This window comes from Pollicipes pollicipes, unplaced genomic scaffold (assembly GCF_011947565.3).
Source record: "Pollicipes pollicipes isolate AB1234 unplaced genomic scaffold, Ppol_2.1 Scaffold_5890;HRSCAF=6987_pilon_pilon_pilon, whole genome shotgun sequence".
NCBI classification, from domain to species: domain Eukaryota; kingdom Metazoa; phylum Arthropoda; class Thecostraca; order Pollicipedomorpha; family Pollicipedidae; genus Pollicipes; species Pollicipes pollicipes.
Genome location: NW_023596772.1, coordinates 50,759 through 73,392, shown reverse-complemented (window position 1 = coordinate 73,392; position 22,634 = coordinate 50,759).

The following is a 22,634-nucleotide window of genomic DNA, read 5'->3' as shown; positions in this document are numbered from 1 at the left end:
GGGCAACCAGCGATACTCAGCTGAATGTCTGGGCAGCCGTGTTACTTTGTACACTTTTGGAGGCCAGTTTTGCCAGATACCACTGTTGCATAGATACAGATTACACTTCGAAGAAGCTTGATATTTTTTCCCAACACACCGCCGGACACTGTAGTTCAGTGACAACCCTGCAAGAAGACCGGACGAAGCGCTTAAGTGGCTGCGATTACGTGCTAAGTTATATTGGATGCTGCACGTCTGATCAATTTAGCGTTGGCTGAGTCGTTTCGGCTTCCTACCGCAGCCGAGCAGTCGAAATTGCACCCACTGCCTTCTTAACATTAGCTGGTTATCACAACATTGCTCATTGCGAATCATCGGGACCAATATTCTCTCCATGGAAAGCTCCCCATGGAGAGCGATGGCCCTGTCTTGAGCGCACTTTCACGATGATAATCCCATGACCACGCCAAATACTTACACCACTTGGTATAGCCTTCCCATGGCATGCGTTGTTTCACGCGTTCAGTGCAATTGGGGTGTTGATCGATCGCATTTTTAAGATAGTTTTATGACGCAACATTACACACTGCGACCTCATCTTGCCATGGTTTCAGCAAATTCCCTTCCCTCGCTGCGGTTAGCAAGGCTTTTCGATCAGGAATTGACGCGGGCAAGTAGCACTGCATTTCATCGTGCAAGGTTACCTGACTCGTCGACAATGCCGCCCCTCCCTGGACTAAATGAAAACAAATTATTATTTTGAATAGTGCCTGTTAAAAGGTCAGATACCCGTTCGACAATATCTCCTCTCCTTCCTCATGAGCATTCTTGATGTGCGCCTGGTTTGGAGGACGTTTGTCGAGGGATTGGCATTGAACATGCTTTTGAAGTCATTAGTCGAGTGGAAGGCGCAGCATAAAATTATAAATGCAGCGAGCAATGGCAAGCAAGTCGTACTATAACTTAACGAGCCTGATATCAACAACAGAATCTTGACCGTGGACGTCACAACTGGAAATAGAGTGCAAAAAGAATCGCGTCTGCTAGAACATGGCAATAAAAGTGTCTCGCCTATTCTGAAATACTGACGGTGTCATAACTAAACGTCCGGAAATTCCTCCAACGCGTTATTACGCTTCAGTCGGAAAACTTCGTCTACACTGACTGTGCTTTCATGAAGGCGAAATTTACTCGTGTGATTGGGCTGCAGGACGCGACTGTGTCCGTGGTTTTGCGCAGTTCCGGTTGGCTAATGACCGATTGTTGATCGAAATAGAAAGTCGCCAGAACTTAGGCACCAGACATGGCTTTGTGATGGTTGGTCGTAACCAACTGACCTCGGTTTTACGTATTTATTAATGTATGTGCGTGTATTTGTTTTTCTCGAGGTGGCAGTGGGTTGGATAGCGCCGAACGCCCAGTGGTCTGTATCTTGCCATTATAATTCTGAGTCAGAGCCAGAAGGTGAAACGGCTGGGAAGCATAATGTTTGAAAACGGAAGTGACAACTTGATTCGATCGACTACGATTCCATACCAGCCGCTACATCTGAAATCTGGTGCAGTCTAGGTGTAAATGTATGATGGTCGTTTTACATTTCATATTTGCTTGCAGGCGGGGGGCGGGGTACGGGGTTTCTTAGGCATACTCACGCACGCGCACACGCACACGCACACTCACGCAAACACACACACGTACACACTCATATATATATATATATATATATATATATATATATATATATATATATATATGTTGCACGTCTTCAAACACGTACCTGAATAGTAATTCGAATGCATGCCGTCAGCACCAAGCCCTTTCCCACCATCAAGCATACGACCGGCGTGCTCTCCTGCCCTGTGGGCCTTGTCAAAGAGCGCACACCATCGCATTGGGCTCAGGATGTGTCATGGCAGCTTGTGCTGAGAGGGCACGGTCGGGTGCTTTGGTCAGCCGAGCACTCGACTGATTCCATCCATCGACTTTACCCCCCCCCCCCTCCCCCCGCCCGCCCCTGCAGCCGTGCTGGTGCCTTCCATTAGACGCGATAATTCGACTGTGTCGAAGAGCCACTCGGGGCCATTAGCCTCGGACAACGCCTGGGCGTTCGAAACTGCCCCATGGTACGCGGACAGCTCGACACTTTCTGGGCTGTTTGCGTGATGAAATCAGTCTGCTCGCCGTGCATTGCTTTGCACGAGTCTCGTAAAAGGGCTTTTCCACATGTCTGACTAGGCTGAACTCATCCGCTGTTGTCCCACAAATGTGATGTGAGGCCTGGTTCATTGGTATACTTGGTAATTGGCACCGTGTAAGTGCTTGCGAGCTTTCTTTGCTAAGGGAAGCTAAGCATCGCTAAGGGATGGGACGGAGCTGACCCTTTGAAAACGAATGGAAATACATGTGGTGTTCTATGGGCTTTTTGTGTTTGCAATACTTTCGTGTTTTGTTCAGCATCGTTGTACCTGGCGAGAAACGGCGAGAAATGGCGAGAAATAAATCAGCCGGACACATCATTTTCTAAAGGTTTTCTTACTAAAACGGTCCAGCGGTTGTCCAGCTTTCCAATACTGCTTTCCAGATTTTCACTTCGGTTTAAATGTTATTGTACAGTCGAAAAGCTTAAAAAATGCTGCGCTTGCAAGTTATTGCCAATGCAACTACCAGATCTCCCTAGTTTCGTCACTACCAGCTGCCAGCTACTGCTCAACGTAGCTGCGATGTTTATGTGCTGGCACATTGCACTGACCCCAAAGCCCACGCCCGCGAAACGCTGGGGGTGCTATTCTGCCGGAGCAGCGTGCTCCGTTTTACAATAGCTGCAATTCATGAGTCTATTCGTCGCATCTTTTGCAAGTTCTTCTTCGCTCCATACGTTTGGTTTCTCTAACATTTCGGAACGCAAGGGATTCAAGTACCGCGTTTAATTGTCACCATGACTCAACTTTTTCGTCGCAACGAATGAATGACGGAATGTCGACTGCCGAGTGCCGGAAACAAACGGCGCATGCAGGTTTCATCGTTTTACTTGAAATACTCCTTCACACGAAAATGCGTAATTGCACCCCTTTAGATAAAGCTGATGTATGGATAAGAGAGAGCACACAATGACAATCAATGGATGGTAAATACAGGTTATGAGTCGATGCATGCAGCTTTGTAAATGTCGTCCTGGCCCTGGCTAAAGTTTTGACGGTAGGGTGTTGTATTCAGCACCAGTTTTTTGAAATGTCAGCGTTTCCGGATTGCCTAACAATTACTGCCGTAACCGTGCGTCAAATAAACTCGGACGAAGTTGAACATCTCGATCCCTGATTGCCGATATTTGGTCACAGTTTCAAATGGCTGCTCTTCGGCTTCGTCGGACGTCAAATTTTCGGTTCGCGGCGCCACGCAAATTCGGATAGGCGGACAGACGTGCCGAAAGCAAATACTTGAGTAAATATATATATATATATATATATATATATATATATGTATATATGTATATATATATATATATGTATATATATATACATATACTCAAGTACTTGCTTGATATTTAAAAAAAATATTTTAAAAAAATATATATATATATAAATACTTGAGTCACAAGTGTGTCCCGCCTAGTTCGCTGGATAGCTGTGAACATGAATTTGAGGTGTACCGGCTATTTTTTGGCACATCGTTGATCTAATCACTTGTTGAACCAGGAAATATGGCAAATGAAACCGGTCTTTGCACATTAGTTCTTACTTCGAGACTTAACCGAAAACAAATGTGAAGAGGTATCATCACAGCCCTGAAAATGTGTTTCCTTTCGAGACTAAGTTTTCTATGCTTTGATGTTTAGCGTATCTAGCTTCAATGCCCGGTCGCTTTTGGCTTAAAAATAATTCACACCGTAAATCAATTACAGCCTGGAACAAGCGCCCCATAGCATGAGAAAGTCGAGTTACACATATTATTTTGACTAAGCCGGTACGCCACGGAAAGCCGCCTGTCACCATGCATGAGACACTCGCCGCTTCGACTGAGATAATACAGTGATGCCGGCTACCCGTCCCGCCACGCTTGTACCTTTGTGCTTGAGAGGAGTTAGCACACTGGCTAGGCAGGTCACGCTGTCTATCTTTAAAAAGTGGTAACATGAACAAACGGATTTAGCGCTAATTCAAAGGCGCCACAAACGTTCGCGTAGCATAAATCGCAGCAGCATCATGCAACCAAGTGAGTGGGAAACCAAACCGCAGCGACACAGAAGGCCCTCGCTACTACCCGACTTCGGAGCTAACTTTTCCGTGTGGCATCGTGGAATAGATCCGTTACGGCTTCGACGAGAAGTGGGTTGTACACGCTGGTAACCTTTCCAGCGCTTTTCTTACTCGACTGCCGTGGGCAGGTTATTACACCAACCTAAAAAGGTATCTTTGAAAACATTATTGAGCTGGGAGAATGTAAATGTAAAACAGAAAATATTCCCGTCAGTTTGCTTCTGTTTAACGGGAGCTTTCAGGTTGATCTCTATCCTTCTGGAGCCTTGGCTATTCAATGAACGTCATTGTCTGACCAAGGCTAAAAAAGGATAAAGACTGTTCCGAAAGCTTTCGTTCAATACAAACAAGTTGGGGAATATAACATGCTTTACAGTAACTTTAAACAAGTCATTCTGCTGTTCCTTACATATACCATAAACATCTATTACCATTCTTAAATAAAATTGGTATCAACCTCCCACATAGTGTGCAAAAGTTAAGTGTCACGCACGTGTTCCTACGACCGAACCTGTGCAGCGCCACATTCTGCCACGCCCATGTCGGTAAACACTACAACTTAAGCTGAAGTGTCAGGAAACAAGTGATAATCGCTGACCACGCTTCCGTGTCGTTCCTACCCGTGTCCTGGGAACAGGTCATTACACAGAACACGGAAGCCTTGCCATTTGGTTTAAAAAGTAGCAGCATGTCGAGGGGTAGCGTTGATTAAAACCTGGTCCGAATGCTCGCACAGCGCGCGCGGGTGCCGTAATCTATAATATTGCGCCCAAGCTGAGGAGGCACCCAACTCCAACGCCAAACAAAGCTGCCGTCCAAAAGCAAAACCCCATATGTTAATTTTTGGCCATTTCGCGTTAGTTATGTCACCTGATTCGTCTATTCATACTGAATTGGGTAATTCAAACAATCAGTTGAAATTTTGATAAGCTAGCCTTTTCCTCTAGCAAAGCAGTTTGGAAAATTTAACTACTGGTGTCCGATGTCCGAATTCCGTGATGTCCGAATTCAGCGTGAGTAGACGAATCAGATGAAGCGCAAAACAGCGCAAAGCAGCCAGACATAAACATATGGGGTTTTACATTTCGACGGCAGCCGTGACATGTTATGCAAAGGCGCGAAGTTGTAACCACCATGCGCCTGCTTTCCAAGTCAAAGTCAATAAATGTTCAGTTTCCGATCACTGCTCTTCAGACGCCTGTTGCGTTTTGGGCCTAGTTTTGAGTCCAGACGCTTTAATAAAACGGTCTGGCCACCGATGTCAGCGTTATACTCGCTATAATTCAGTTCCCATTTATGAACGCTGCTGTGGCCTTTCGCACTTTCGTACTCTGCAGATTTTCTAAAATGCAAGCCATAAAAAGACTTTTCTTGCCGTTTAACCGTGGCAGCAAACTTCCTTAAACGTTAAACGCAATCAGCCTCATAGCCCCAAACCTTGTCAGTTACTCTTCACTCTATCCACGAAGGTTCTTTTAAACTTATCTGTGTAAATAAAAGCATGGCATTGTCTTCTAATGTCACATTGTCATCTGATCGTCTCATTACCTAATCTGTGGCATCTCCTGCAAAGGGTCGCTATGGTGCATGCTGTTGCTACCGTGGCTCAACCCTTTCGCCCGCATCAAATAAATAAAAGCAAGATGAGTAAAACACCGATGACCCTAGGCGATCAAAGCACGTGCGCTTTCCCACGTCTTGCTTTAATTTATCGGCGGCGGGGACGGCGCGATTGATCGGTGGCATTTTGACATCGCGAAAAACGAGCTTGTAACCCTCTGGGTAAATTTAAAGTTTGAGTGGAAGAGTGCACAGAGTTTTTATGAAATAGGTGGTAAATACAGTCAACGAACCCACTCATGCAGTGCTGTAAAATTCGTCACGGTCCTGGCGGTGGTTTCGACGAAACCGTGTTGACTTTAGCACCATTTTCCAAATCTTGGCATTCCCGGCTTACACGATGGTTGTTAACGCAACGGTGTGTCGCACAGTTTCGTGGTAACACATGAATTGTAGTCGGTATGTCGATCAACAGTTTCAAGTTGTGCATCTACGGCCTCGAGCTGCCGCGGAAAAATCTGTCTTCACTGCAGCTGTGCACGTAAACGTGGCACGTGCAGCCTCTACGTGGCACCATTCAATTCCCCGTTTAGGTTTCCCTCAGATCGTGCTAATTTCGCATTGCGTTTGCATGAAATTAAATTGCCAAGATGCGGCTCTGGTTTCGAACGACCGCTCACTGGCTTTAGTGCACGTCCCTTTTTCGGACCGCTGATGCAAAATGTATGCGATTAAAACATTTGCAACACGCGCCACGTGCCACCCGTTGATCGCACCGGCACGAAACTCACTATGACATGTCATTTCGTGCGCACGTGCACTGTGTCAAATTTGCGCTTTTAAGCAGCCTGTCGCTCGACCTGTACATGGCTCAAAAGGCAAAAGACGACAAACAGACAGACGCGCCCTTTTCAGATGATTAGGCAAGCGACGCCCGCCCACTTCGCTGGGTGACTGGTGAGATGTTTTAGAGGCATGTTTGCCGTTACATTGACGCTTCTTAAACAGACAGTTTCTGTCAGGAGAAGTGGAAAAGGAAACTGGCCTTTGCACACCAGCTGATGTAGGCTTTGGCAAAACAAAAATATGAAAGCAGATCACAACTAAAAATGTCGTTGTCCGTTTAAAAACTGACCTGACTGGGAACTGACTGAGAAAGCACGAAGGAATGGGGAAGTTTGTAATTCAAATCTGAATAAGACGCTGAAATAGCTGACGGAAGTGGATTACCACTCAGACCTTTGGCCAAGCCGGCATGCCGTCAAATGCCATCTGACTCCATTTGCGAATCACTTACCACTTTGTTCAACGTAGGGCGGTGACGCTGGCCACCCCTGCGCATCGCCCACATCTGGTGTTGGGGTCACGTGAGCACTCAATCTAAGGAAGCCACGCCATCTATTTTTGAAAAACGACATCATAAACGGATGGGAATTGTGCTAATCAAAACCTGAGTCAACGTTTCATAGCATATGCTGGTGCATTGCCGCATGGTCAGGTGGCCAAGCCGATGAGACACCGTGATGGCGGAACAGTATCAACTTTTCCAAGGTTCACGACGGTAATTACGACATGTCTGTTTTCCGAGCCGAATGTGCAGCATTCAAATGGTGCTCTTCACCTGCCCAAAGTGGTTGGGGCTCTGTTACGTATTCCTGGCGCTTGAAGAAAGCCTTCCCGGCCGTCACTGCCAGCGGCAAATTCGTTATGTGTCTGTTTTCACTTACCAGCGCTCTGTGGTGTATCTGTTGCACACTGCAGCCATTTCGGAACACATCCCATGAAAATGATATGTTTTTCCCACAGGTGATTGTTCCGCTTCAAATATCCTGCATTTGCATGAACCCTTGGCAACCGTAAAATCATAGCAATATCATAAAAGGGGATGTTCCACATTTGGAGAACTTGAAGCAAGCATCAGATTTGATGAAATAAGCTCACTTTTAACCATAGATGTGCGGGACTAGCTAGGGCAGCTGAATGGAGGGGTCCGCTTGCTGGTACGTAAATCTGGCCACCATGGTGGGATAGCCAATAAACGTGACTTTCTGAAAGAGCCATCGCAGCGCACATGGCCGGGTTGCTGTGGATGATCGCGGAAGTAAAAATGAAAGCTGGGACCGGTTTTAAAGGCTTGTACGAGACAAGGTCATATGTCAATGATCCTGCAACATCTATTTCTTACATTTCACGGTTCGATGAGTTACCTACATGGAGCGATTCCTGCCGCCGATCTCTACGACCGCTGCCTACGCGAACAGCCTGCCGTGCTCACACCGAGCGATGGAGAGGCCGCTATCTTCCTGTCCCCCTGACGCTCTAGAACCCCGATGGGTTCGGTTGTAGGCGCACCCGACGGGCACGGGCGACATCCGTTCGGAAAACCTGCGGAGCGTGGGCCCACCGCTGATGACAGACGCGACGCCACCGCTGGCCAGAATGGCAACGCGGCCCTCCCGCTCAGCATCGGCGGGACTGCTGTTCTACCAAGCATTCGTGGGGATGAGTGCCGTATAGTTCACCCGCTGTTGTGCCAGACTCTGTGGCGGGCGTCCAGGGGCGCGATATCTGATACTTCGGTGGGATGTACGTCGGCACACCCAGTGCCGCGGTGATCCTGCCGGTTTCCACGGGTCGGCAGTCGCATGTGTGACACCGACGTACGAGTCGCTGCCGAATCTGCATCGTGCAGGGCGTGATGCGTCGCCCTTCGCTGCCTTCGCCAGTTCCACGACCTTCACAGAGAGATTAAGGGCACGAGAACTTGTCGCGCCCACATTTATTGGATACACGAGCAGGCACCCGGCCAGGTCAGAGACTGGTTAGCCTTTTTTCTAGAGACAATGTAATGACTACTTATGAGCACTCAACACCACCTAGTTACTTACACAGCAATAATAAGTACCACAAGAACAGGAATAATAATCCAGTAACGCAAACTCCCCTTTCAACCATCTGACAATGTCATGATACCTTGTGTAACGCACATGTAAATCCCCCGACAGATCCATGAGATCCGTGTTTTATCTATTGCATAATGCCGCAGCACTCTTTGATTCAACATGTTCATCCATCACCCAATCACATAGCTGTAGCGGACTACCGTCCTTTGTCAGGTAGTCTTCACGAGCCCATCACAACGCCTGACTAGCTTCCAGGTACGCCCGAGCCGCCGACCGGGCCGTCGCGGGGCGTCAGAAATGTCATCCAAGAAAAATGTCTAGGATTTGCACGCACTTTTTCTGCGAACTGACAGTGAAACTGTAACTAAGTTACTTACCGTTTTAAAGCTAACTGGTAGATAACATCTATAAAAAGTCGCGCACGAATTTATACACTCTAACGTCGCACATCAAAACAGCCATTTCTTCCTGCGAATCCCCCATCACAAATAACAGAAGCGTAAACACGGGGCAGAGAATAGGTCAGACGAACCCGACGATCGGAGGGGTGAGAGCATTGCAGGAAAGGGAATCTGCCGATTTTGCCACCGGACAAATGAAGACAGAATATCATCGTCTACAGCTGGCCTAATGCATCCAAACAGCACCGCTTTAGTTGATTTTTTGCGGATCCTGTCTCTCTGCAGGCTTGCGTTGTGGAGACTCGCCTAGTGATAACGACACGCCCGTCGGTAAGTGGCCACCAGTATCTTGATCATCTTGGTGTGGTGGTTTTCCAAACTGTACTGAGTTTCCAGGAGCTGCCGGCCGGGATCTCACACGTCATCGATACCGCTGCGGCACGCCACCGCACTCCCTAGCATCCGCCAGGGCGCTGCATGGTAAGTCGTGTCCAGCTGCACAATGTAGCGGTGAAGCTTCTCCTCAGCGCTCAGGACCATCTCTTGCTACTTATTACTTCTATTCCATGTCATGTGTATCATGTCTAGCGAAATGAGCTACAACCCGGTTGGCCAAATCATCTCACAAGTAATTTTGACGGGAATTCAAGACTGATAAAACCATGTTCAGATTACTGATAAAAAGGGTTTCACACCTACCAGCAGCCTCATTTGTAATTGAGGATCCACCATAAAAACACATTTGCAAGTATGGGCCTATAATTAAAACATTCATGCGCAAAAGATTTAAGTTGACTAAATGTTTAAATAATTGAACAGGCATCTGAAACATTAAGCAGTTAGCTGCAACGTTAAATTTACAATAAAAGCAGAAAGGAATGCAGAAATAAGCAGGCACTGCCAAAATGACAAATGAGCGAAATAGGCAAACTGTTCTCAGGGCCTAAGTCAAATCAATAGGCATGATATTAAGATAATCTTCAACTCTTTATTGGGAGCTGGCAGGCCTGTTTTGACAAGTGATAAGAGAGTGGGCCGTGTAATATGCATAATGCTAGCCTATCTTGGTGGCGACAGGCAGCAGTGTGAGCGGATGGTTCAAACTAAATACACCCTTCTTTGTGCCATCTAGATCAGCTGCTGATTCCAGGGAATAATCAGTACTCAGTGGACGAGATTTCACTCCGTGCTGACAGTTTCCTTCCTTCATTCATGCTCTTAAAGTACAAAGACAACCCAAAAAATACTCACTTTTCAGACACTATAGCTTATCCGCATGTAGATATGTTTCATACCAAGAATCAAACACACACCATAACAAGACGTTTGCCCAAATAGGCCCCTGCCATAAGCTTCTGGTAAACACATTTGGCCAGAGTTTCAGTTTACTGGCCATATTTATTAGCAAAATGCACAACCCCATTACTGCAGCGGTACTGCACAACCACTGCAAGTTTTGTTCTGTAACAAAAGCACTGTGCCTACATTAGGAGCAGAAAACGAAACAGTGCCGGAATGTTGACACAAACTTGAACGAACTGGTTGCAGAGATAAAGCAAAAGGATAGCAAAATCACAAATGATTCGCCACTAAGATAAATATACTATCTTGGAAGCAAGCATAAAGCTATTGCACCAAAACACAATGCAATTTACCTAATACGGCATACCTTATTACAATATCTAATTACAGTATACTTAATGTGCAACCATGCAGAGGCGCTCACCCGACAACACTAAATACAATAAGTCAGAGTTGAAGAGGGTCATCCAAAAATAAAAAAACCTGAGGAGCACTGACCCCAACTAGACCACAAATGTTCCCTTAAATGAGATACATGCGGTCTGACGGGCGCCTCCGACTGGCACCATCACCACCATAAAAAACGAGAACAGCACGGAAAACACAAATCCGTGGTCAATTGGATACATCTGTAGTTTGCAGAGGCCATGCCACCACTCAATATATTCTACGAAGGCCACAAAACAACGAAGTATTTGCCACCAACATCAGATGCAAATCCCTGAAATGTGCCAGGTAACCCGCACAGACTGTTCGATGGCTGTCCCAAGATGGCAGCAGCTTTCACGTGCTGGCGGACAGCTGTTGTCTTATCTAATCTTTTAAATCTATACTTACGATCAATGGCCTATTTTTAACTGGAAATGGCTTCTATAGCCAGTACAATTTATTTATTTAGTAAACACATTCCCAATTACGTCATTGTTTGATTGCGTCATGGAGCGTTTCTGCAGCATCGAGGTGCAGCCAAACTGGCCGTGCGAAATTCCGTCCATAGCACTCACTTCTAGTTCTTCAATCACCGAGAGATAGCCGTGGCGGTGCTGGAGCTGGTCGTGGCGGTGCTGAACCAAATATCACTATGTGCTCGTGTTTCCGCCTTGTGTCGCGATGTTACTGTACATTCAACCATGAGCTTAAACTGTTAAGTTGTATTTACATACTCGGAAATGGCGCTACTAGCCCGCTCCCGGCCGGGGGGGGGGGGAGTTGGCTTCCCCCCCCCCCCGGTCTTTCCAGCACGGGTCAAAAACGAACGCTCGCAAGAACACGAAAGTTTCAGCACCTATTTAGGTATCAAGTTGGCATCATTGAAGCAAATATGAAGTTTTGATCTACCAAGATCAGTTGCAATATACGCAAGGTCGGGTCAAAGAGGCCAAGCTCTAAAAAATTGACCACATGTAGCATTTTTTGAGTCATTTGCCATTAATCACATTTGAATTAGTAATGTAGCATGATAGTGCATGCAGTGTGTATTTTTCAGATTTCTCGAAAAAAGCAAGTTCAGTGGCCCGAGGTCAGGTATTTTTTTTCTAAATAAGGAATATTTATGCGCATTTTTGTATAGTTTTTGGCGTCCGTCTATAAGGGAAAGTGTACTAACTTACATGCACAACCATTCTTGATCACAGGGCACATGACCTTGGCCTGGATCATGACCTACCTGTCTAGTCTATGGGTGTAGTTTTGGACGCAGCGTTTGAATAATTGACAGAAAAAAATATCGTGAAATGAAAATATGCGCACAATGAGGTCACGATAGATCACGTCAGGGTATGCAAGGTCATATGAGGTCAGCCAAAGTCAATGTCCTATATTGCCAGTGTTGGAGAGGGTAGATAAACGAGTGCAACGCGTGTGACCACCTCCTTGTCGTATTTGTGAAGCTGGTGATATATGATTTCATGTATCAACGTACCTGTTCTCAGTTTTTCACAAATGCATTGCCAAGCATCAAGGGGACTATGTATAATATAGACAACAGCTATGCGCTTTTGAATACCTGTAGATGTATAATACACTATTTCTGACCGTGGAAAGGCATTGTGCTGGTAACATAGATCTGGATAGCACTTACCTTTTTCATTTGGATGATTTATCAATTTGATTTAAGTTGACCTCAGATGACTTCTAGGTCATCTTCTTGGTCTACGTCACATTTTTTGACACATTTGGACACACCTCTACAAGCTTTCTTCAGCTTGATGTTTGCTGAATTTCTTGTTTTTGCATTACCTTGCTGCAACATCACGATTTCAAAATGAGCGAAGAATGAAATCGAGGGAAATTGACACCGTCAATGGCACATTAATGCGTTTTAATTGTAAACGTGGCTCACCTCTTCTGCGCGCAACGAACAAGTGAACGAGAGACGAGTGATATACCGGTGGTCATCTGTGATCACAGCATGCTGCTAATGCACAAGCTAACGTGCTTTCCCTCGTTTTACTTTAATTACTTGGCGGCGGCGGCTGACAATTGATCGTTGGCATTTCGATGTTGTGAAAAGGATGATTTATAGCCATTAAGGTGAAGTTGATGCTTGAACGGAATAGTGTATAGAATGATTTATAACTGGGTGGAAAATACGGCCGATAGATCCGCGCATTTCGTTATGTAAATTTCGACACGACCACGGCGACGGTTTTGCCAATAGCCAGTTGTATTCGGCACCGCTTTTCGAAATCTTAACATTTCCGTATTGTGCAATGACTACCGGCGAAACGACGTGTCCCACTAACTCGTGTTGATTGCAGGACTCGCAGGCGCTTCCTTGGTTGACGCTTTGAGATGGATCCAGGTCTCCAACGGCTCTGCCGAGATGTGGCACAATATATGAGAAACGTTCGGAAACGGACAAATCCTTGTAAAATGTTCTTGTGCACGGGCGCGCGGGTTTATTACTATATCTAAGCGTGCTTATTTCGTGTCGCTCCGGGTCACGGTTACCGAGTTGCGGCACCGGCTTCGAACGGACGCTCGCCGTCTTCGGCACGAGTCACTATTTCAGTCTGCCCATGCAAAAACAATATTCACTTCGCATCACGCGTCTCGCGCTACGCGTTGACAGCACCAGCACGAAACTCACTATTACACGTTATTTCGTGCGCACGTGCATCGTGTCAAATTTGCCCTTTTAGCGACCCGCCGTTTAGCCTGCCCATGGCTCAAGAGCAGAAGACGACGCGCAAACAGGCAGACAAACAGAGGGACCTTCTTTAAATAGTTATTCAGACAAGCGTTTGCACGCTTGTCTTGCGCCCCTAATTTAAAACAGAAACACTCCGTTGATCATCTTTTGCGTTAAATTCCCACCTCTAGCCGCCTTGGTTGCCAAAATATGTCACAAGACGTTAACAAGTCAAAAACAGCACAATCCATTTCAATAGTTAGTGTATGCATTGCACGCGGCACGGAAAACCGCACACTTGAGATGGCGCGACTACCCTTGTAATAACCTGCTAGTTCCACGTCGCTCCGTATCCTGGGTGCAGAGATGCAGCGTAAGACGCAAAAACCGTCGGAATCGGCAAAATACATTTTTACAGCTAGTGTGCCCGTGGCACATGGCACGTGCGACATCCCAATTTCGCATCACAGTTGGCGTATTTTTCTTCGCTGGCGTATTTATCACCGTTCTTTTTTTAAATGCCATCATCCGCAACTTTCCGGCATCGCAGTCGTGCGTGGCACAAACTCGTGACGAGCGGTGGAATTACAGCCGGTACATTTGTGAACGTTGGGAAACTTGATTCGCGCTTCTGCCTGCACTGGTTGCCGAAATGTGACACAAAACGTACAACCGTCAAAAACGGTCACTTTCACATCTCCAGTTCGTGTGTACGTGCCACGTCCCATGTGACACCAAAAGCTTGCCGGCACCTAATTGCCCATTTGATCCCCTATCTTGCTGTACGAATTTTAATTTGCGTTGTCGATAGCCTGAGGTATTTTTGCGATGCATTTGTCCCGTGTTATGCACTAATGGTGCAATGCATAGAGTCGTCACGTGACGCCGCCAACCGTCGCCAGCAGCCCAGGGTTGTGTGAAAATTTCACGTCAAAATTCCCGAATGTTGAGCCTGAGCATGAGACGGAAGAATGGCGGACACACTCGCCCGTTCACCGAGTAATATAAACACGACCCTTGCACGCTTACTTTTATTAAAGGGAGTATTCTACCTTTGCGTGAGGTCTTGAAATGAAATAGCCATCTTGGAGATTATTCGGTGCAGTTCACAGTCCCCCGTTCTTAAGACCCAACCCCTCTAGTTTCTGAGCTGCATGCCCGCGAAGATGTGCAGGCTATTTCGGGAGGACTGTTTCAAGGTCACCCAGACATCCATGACGTCATATTAACGTCATTCAAATCCCGCCTTTCCATGGGCAATGCGTCCTTCATGGCCAAGACAAATATAATTGTCAGTCGTTCGCATCTGGGGTTCGTCAGAATGATTTCCAGATATAATGGCCGTCAATTGGCTTTAAATCAATGTTGCGCAAATTACGAGGAAGTCATCAAACAATAACGTATTGAGGAGTGTATTCACTGAGGAGGCAAATTGTGCTGTTAACAGCAGTCTTTTCCACATGGAAGCGTACCAATAGTTATAAGTGAGCCTTTTTCATGATACGTGATGTTTACCTCAATATCATCAAAGGCTTAGCATTCCCTTTAAAGATAGGCATTTGATTTATTTACGTTTTGCAGTTGGATTCCCGTCTTTTGGTGCTCTGAGCGTCAAGATATGGCAAAAAGCATGAAAAGCGGTCTGAGATGGTAAACTCCATCCTGCTGGCTCTTACGCACATGACACATGCGACCGCAAACTTTTCACCACATGAATGCCAGTTCGATTCCCTATCAGAACATGCCACCACCGAGTGGCTCGTTGTCCTGGGTGGCAAGGTGTGGTACAAAACGTGTAAACCCGTTGAAGATAACAAAATCCGTCTTTCCAGATCGTGTTGGCGTGACTCCAGGCCCGTGCAATCAAGCACATGAGACGATGCGATTCGCTGTTGAATTTCCCAGCGAAGCATGACAATGTCGAGTCGTTTCCTGCACTGAGTGCCGGGACATGGCGCAAAACGTGAAAACTGCTGAGAGAGGCAAAATCCGTATCGTAAGCCCAGCGGCCGCTTAACCGTGGCAGGTGCGACCCAGCCTTTCACACCACGCGACGGCCAGTTCAATTCTCTGTTGAATTGTGCCACTTTCGAGCCGCTCCGACCCGTCGTTGTCGACTTATGCGTCTGTGATGGCGCTCCCCGTCGGCTGGCCGCCGATCAGTTGCACATTTCTTTCACCCGTCTGATGTCTATGGCCGTCGCCGGCCTCCGAAATGCCGACACTCTTTACTTTCCCGAGAATTGGCATCGCAACCATATGCCGTTCAAAGTGGTACAGTACACTAAAACTGCTAACCGTAACCGGAGGCATGCCTCTACCAGTGCTGGATGCCGAGATGTGGTACATGTGAAAAAAACAACAAATGAACACAGCCAAATCTATCTTGTCATCCTTGGGCGCGTGACATGTGGCACGTGCGACTAGAAACCAAGCACTTTGTGATTTTTCGTACGATTCTCTACCGAGGCGTGCCACTCCCAAGTCGCTCCAACCCGTGGTTGCCGATATATCAGCCCGGGCTGGTGAGCAAAGAGGCTGTGCGATGTAACCGGCCGCCGCCGTGGCCTGTCGGCTGCGAAACTGGACTTGACGCCGGCGGCCTACCACAGACGCACGTGCACCGTTGGTGTGTTTCTGAGGTCGAAATGCTCACAATTGTGATACCAGTGTCTTGTATAAGACAATGTTTTTGGAGATTCTAACATTCGCAAATTGTCTGGTAGTTTGCGGAGCAATCGCTCCTTGCACAAGCTTGTGGTGAGCAATGAAATTGTAGCCGATAAATTCGTGAATGTTGTGAAACTACGTTTACGCCTCTACCTGTAACCCGTGCCAAGAACTGAGTCAAAACGTAAAAACGTCAAGAACGACCAATTTCATCTTTCAAGCTCATATGCACGTGCCACGTGCCACGTGGCACCTCAAATTTGCCAATGCCCATGTTCCCATTTGATGCCCTGTCTTGCTGCGCAAACTTTGCATCGTTTCGACCCGATAATGTCGAGAACGGGAGTTAACGCCCCCCGGTCATCTGCCGATTAATGACAAAGTTGCATGTTCCATATTAAACCTATGGAATATTACGAATTTATTTTGCTAGCCACGCGCTGCTGTTGCGAAATGCAGTCATCACGTGACTGCGCCAAGCGTCGCCGGTGGATCCGGGGTCGTGTGCAAATTTCGCGCAGAAACTCGCCGCCATTTGGTATACGCCGATGGCAGGCAAACTTGCACAAGTCTTCCTTAGCATAACAGAGATAGAAGGATAAGGGCAACTGCAACGCGTTATAGACACGGCAAATTCGTCGGGTGCCTGAACGCGTTACATCGCGGCTGTCGTGGTCAGCGTCTGACCTTTTTTAACTGTCTGTCATCCGCGTCTTCTCCCACGCAGAGTCAGGGCTGCATGAATAAAGTGCGTTCGCCACGGAAAGCCCGTGCCGAATGCCAGACCCCGTCTCTAAATCCAGCTCGCTCTGACCTGACTAAAGAGCGTGCTATCCAGCGGCATACGGTGGCCCACTTACCCCTGACAGCCCGCGCACTCAAAAACCACGCCGCGCCTGCCACCGTGCAATCTGCCTGCCAGGCGTCGGTCCGAGTCTGCCGGACTGGCGAGTGATCTTGCCGCCAGCTGAGCGGATATAGCGGCGGCCGGCAGGCGCGCGCCGCACTGGTGCCGGCCGCTGCCGGCGCGGGAGATGGTGCGGCTGGTGCCCCGCGCTCCGGCACGACCATGGTGACGTCTGCGGCCGTCCAACTGGCCGCCATCGCGCTGCTCGTGGGTAAGCCATCCGACCACTTCTAGTCTCTGGATGCCGTGCAAGCGCGCTGTGACGGGTGATCGTGGTTCTGGGAAAGTCTTGCCTGTTTTCGAGTGATATGCTGCAGGTTTGGAATTATTGAAACGTTCAGAACCAGAATCGGGGCGTTTCAAATTTGAAGTAACACTTGAAGAAATAAAGTAAACTATAAGCTCAACCACAGGGGTTATCTCCAACCGGCCTCCATAGACCTAACTCTGTAACAGACTTGCGCGTACTATACACTACAGACTTGCGCGTACTATACACTACAGACTTGCGCGTACTATACACTACAGACTTGCGCGTACTATACACTACAGACTTGCGCGTACTATACACTATGGCATTGTTATGACGGCTACCCGATGCAAAATAGACATGTTGCTTACCAAAAACCTCAAAGGGTACGCCGACTGCCTTCATACTCGGGTGTAGCAAAAGACAAGGGCGCCATAATTTGCCAAGCTAGCCCGTTTTTGTCGGTATGGCCATTAATACCTAAGAACCTCAGTCAACCGACTGCATTGATACCTAAGGTGTAACAAATGGCTGGGACACCATACATTTACCGAGCCAGCCCGACTTCTGCAGCATGACCATTGTTGCGCGCTCCTGTCTTACGCATAAGGCATTCATTCCGCCCCTGGAAGGCGTGCAAGTTACAATCTGTATCATATCCGCCAGGTAGCGGGCTGCATTCGCGTCATTATCGTTATGCGCGAGCAGCGGCGCTGGCTAGTCAACCGCAGACCCGTCCCATTGACCTCCTCTGGCCCGACTGAGTCTGGTAACAGGAGCACTGCGTTTGCTCGGCAGCCGCGGGTGACGGCCTTCCGCAGTCGTCGCTCAACAAGCTGAACGTCAAGCTGCTGGCCACCGACAGCATCAACTCCATCCTAGGTGCGTGGCCTCGGTCGGACGCGTGCGGACAGCAGCGAGGCGGGGCGGTGCTGATGTCGGCAACCGGCGACCAAATCAGGCACCGGGCAGCTATCACCTGGAAGTTGGAGACGTTAGTGGTGGAAAAATTGACGCGTTCAAGGGACGGCAGGAGTGATCGGGAGAAGGGTCGCAGGGTCGCGGCACAGCGCGCGAGTGCCCCGTGTAAGAGGACGATGGTGACTTCATAGGAAGGTTCAGGCAGACAACTAGCGAGGGGCAGTGACGCTGTAGCCGAACTCGTCACTACGTAATGGCGTGTTCCGTTACTCTGAACAGAACTGGATCATACTACGACCGGCTACATGGCATCCTGCAGCAGACACTTTCCGTCTCGCTGTCCCGAGACCTTTTCTATAATAAACACTTGATTTCAGCCATCCGGAGCATTATCTGACGTGAGCAAACTTTTTTAACGTTATTTAAGTAAATGATCTACAACAGTCTCCGATCAGCACAAAGAGCTACGCCACTGCTCCAGCATGAAGACGTGCAATGATGGCAGCAAGCCCATCTGTATGTGGGCCTCTGTTTTCAAGCACGCTCAGGTGCCACGAAATGGTTGCAACGCTTCTAGCATTTTGTCATGCACTCAACTATAATCATTTCGACTTTAAGAGGTCATCAAGTGCATGGAGCGTTCTGTCCGTACTGAGACGCGATGTGACTTGAATAAATTGGTCGCGTCCATCGTTCCTCTGGTAAAAGCGCGCCGATTGTTTCAGGCAAGCTGGTCGGTGTGCAGAAGTGTTTCAAGTGTTCAGTTCTAAATGTTGTCAACAACGGACGAGTGCGAAAGGTAACGGCTGACACAAGAAGGAGTGAAATGCGTTTTGCCACACATGCTTCATGGTGATGCCTCGCTGATGTTTACAGCTGTAAAGAGAGCACAGGAGGAATGATTATTAAGGCTCAGAATGATAACATGATATCGTTGTTTTTTATGCGACAAACTTTAACATGTTACTGTGCCAATCAAAGGATGTGATGCCGAGTTCACATGCATGCTCAAAGTCGTTGTCGAAGTTGTGCGTGCGCACTCACCTACGCACACGCGGCATTTGTTGCCCACTGTTATCATTCGTCGCCCACTGTTGTCATTTGTCGCCCACTGTTATCATTCGTCGCTCACTGTTATCATTTGTCGCCCACTGTTGTCATTTGTCGCCCACTGTTATCATTTGTCGCCCACTGTTATCATTTGTCGCTCACTGTCATCATTTGTCGCCCACTGTTATCATATGTCGCTCACTGTTATCATTTGTCGCTCACTGTTATCATTTGTCGCCCACTGTGGTCAGCTGTCGGCGACGATCACCAAGTGTATGAACGTGGCGCCGACGCCGCCCTTCCCTCCCGGATGGGGGACCTTGTACCCGCCCTTCGTGCCGTACCCCGGCTACTTCCGCCCGGGTGAGTGCTGCCGCTCCACCGGCCATGCTGACCCCGGCTGCCACCACAGACCAGTGGCACGGTGCAGGGCAAGACTGTCCCGTGCCGCGTCGGCGGTCGGAGTCCTCCACTGTCATACGGTCGTGTTTGTGTGCGCATATGTCCTGCTAAGTACAAGAAGCATAAACAGCTTTGACTGCTGTGTTTTGTTGGCTGTTGGCGAACAGTTAGCTCCTGGTACAATGTTACACAAGTACAGACCTAGTAGACAGTCTGCAGTATCTTGAAGAACGCTGGCTCTCAACATGCGTAGATTGGCGTGTCTCTGACACCACAGGTGCCTCCATCGCTCTGATCTGTTCAGCCATCTCGGGAGTGATCACTCCAGGCCTGAACTCGATCTCCCTCCGTCAGGTATCAGTCCCGTGTGGCTCCAGGCCTTCCAGGCGGCGCGGGTGGCCAGCATGGCCACGGCTGCACCTCCGACGGCACCTGGGGGTGCCAAGACAGGCACCAAGGCCAGCACGGCCGCACCCGCTACCGGCGGTACCAAGAAGCCAGCCAAGGGTCGTAGGAAAAGTAAGACTAGACCAGCATACCAGTGTATGTAAAAGCCACGCGTCTGAACCACCCTGCAGGAAGGCGCCGTGGCCAAGCTTACACCCGTCCTATAGTTCATTAGGCTGTCGTGCGAGTCGCAACGAACATTAACGCCACCGTTCGTTTATGGCGCCTGTCGATCAAGCACATTGGCGTTTAATGACATGCGGCGTTACTCTTGCAGATAATGTCATCCATTGGTATCTTGCCCGGGTGGTGCAGCTGTCTAAAAATAGAGGCAAACAAGTCGTATTATTGCAAGCACAACAGGACTTCTTTAATACGCCCCCAGGTGGCCGGTTGCATAGCCTTCGCTCGGGTGGAGGTCAATTTGACCCCTCCCTGAGATCTCAGGAACTAAGAGAGCTAGTGACACCAAATTCATAGGATGTATTGGCCTGTACGTGAGCTCACTTGGTCAAAGTTTGAAGCTCCTAGGTTATGACCTCAGGGTCTAACAAGGTCAAATAATGTCAAACTACAGATTGGTTTCCAAAGGGCCCCTGGAACCTAGACACCTGTTCTAAGCAAGAGTTGGTATGCTCATTTACAGTCAATGACCTTTTTTGACCCCTTAAAGGTCATGATGACCAAAATCATATGAGACTGATTTGAGTTATGCATCTGAATAAGCGCTAAAAATTGCGCTAGGCAGCATGTTCCTAAAAGCCAATTGTTGATCTGTGTCATTTTAGGTCAGTGACATATTCTGACATTAAGGAAATCTGTCGAAGATGTATGAAGCGGTCCCTGCTATCAATGAATTCTAAATAAACACTGGGGACTATTACATACAACACGTCTAAGGGTAATAAAACAGGTTGGTTTTGAGCTTGGCCTGACCTTCATACCAGCCCTAGTTCCGTGGGATTTGTACATTCAAGTATTGTGTTCTCTAAGGAAGTATTTTAGAGATGTATGACATTGTCTAACGCTCCGTTGTTACATCAGGTTAGATGATTTCCCCGAAATTGACTTGGCTGAACCCATGAACTAATTTAACCTGCCGTAGGTCAGCGATCTTACAAAGCACATCTAAATCTTTAATACCACACGTTCCGCTATTCATTTGCCTACAGCCATGCAAAATTTGGCGCAGCTACGCCGCACCGTTCGGAAATCATTTTGGAAAAACCTTTGGGCAGTCAACTTGACACCCACCTGAGCGCGTGTTAAAAACGCGGTGAGACCAAAGGAAGGCTATCGTGCTTCATCTGTACCAGAGTTCAAGGGTTACCAGGAAGCCTCAGATCTGCCGAAGACGTTTGTCCCCACGCATGATCGGTCCCTCTCCATGGGCAGACCAGCGTGCAGGCCCCGTCACCACCGGACGGACCATCGGAGCTTCGGCACCCCCGACTGCAGCAGTGGGTAACCTGTGCAGCACGCTCTCCTCAGGACAGGCGCCCGGCGGATACCCGCTCAGCCAGCTCGCGAGCGCGTACCTGCGCCCCGGGCTGCCGACAAGCAGCGCCCTGACCATGGGCTTGGTCAACTTCCCGACGCCCGTCCAGGGCACCCTCACGAGCAATCAGGTGGGTGCTGAGCCCGCCTCGAGTCGCTGAGACAGATGGAGGATGGCTGCCGACAAGCGTCCAGGTGTGAGTGGACGGATGGATGGGATCAGTATGATTTCTGGATGATAGGGTCTGTCATGTGCCTTAGAGAGCACCGACTGCCTGGTCTGAGACCGATCGCTTGGTTCATATGCATACAGCTACACCAACAATCGCCTGTGTGTAGTCCGTTTTATAGAACCGTAACAGATAACGGCGGCATATATTGACTGCCCTGAGGTGGTGAGGACATGAACGGACCTTATCCGTACGGAGCAATAATGCCTGGCATCTGTCGTTGTCATTTGGAGTCAAATTTCCCGATGCTGACATTAACCTGTCAAACGCCTGGCTTGGTAAACGTGCAGGTTACCGCATCACATTGTATCTCTCACTGTCTGGCACCAGACACCATGTCTTCCGCGCGCGCGGCCGTAGTCCCCGACCGCTGTCTTGCATCGAACGCCAGAGTGTCTGCGTCTGCTCGTGCCCCCCCCCCCTCCCCCCTGACCCATGACCTGAGATCTGTCAGGTGGACGCCCGGATCCGCTGCGTTCTGTCGGAGCTGGGTCTGGTGAGCCGTGACCAGTGTCTGCGTCTGCTCGTGTCCCCTCCCCCCTGACCCATGGCCTGAGATCTGTCAGGTGGACGCCCGGATCCGCTGCGTTCTGTCGGAGCTGGGTCTGGTGAGCCGTGACCAGTGTCTGCGTCTGCTCGTGTCCCCTCCCCACTGACCCATGGCCTGAGATCTGTCAGGTGGACGCCCGGATCCGCTGCGTTCTGTCGGAGCTGGGTCTGGTGAGC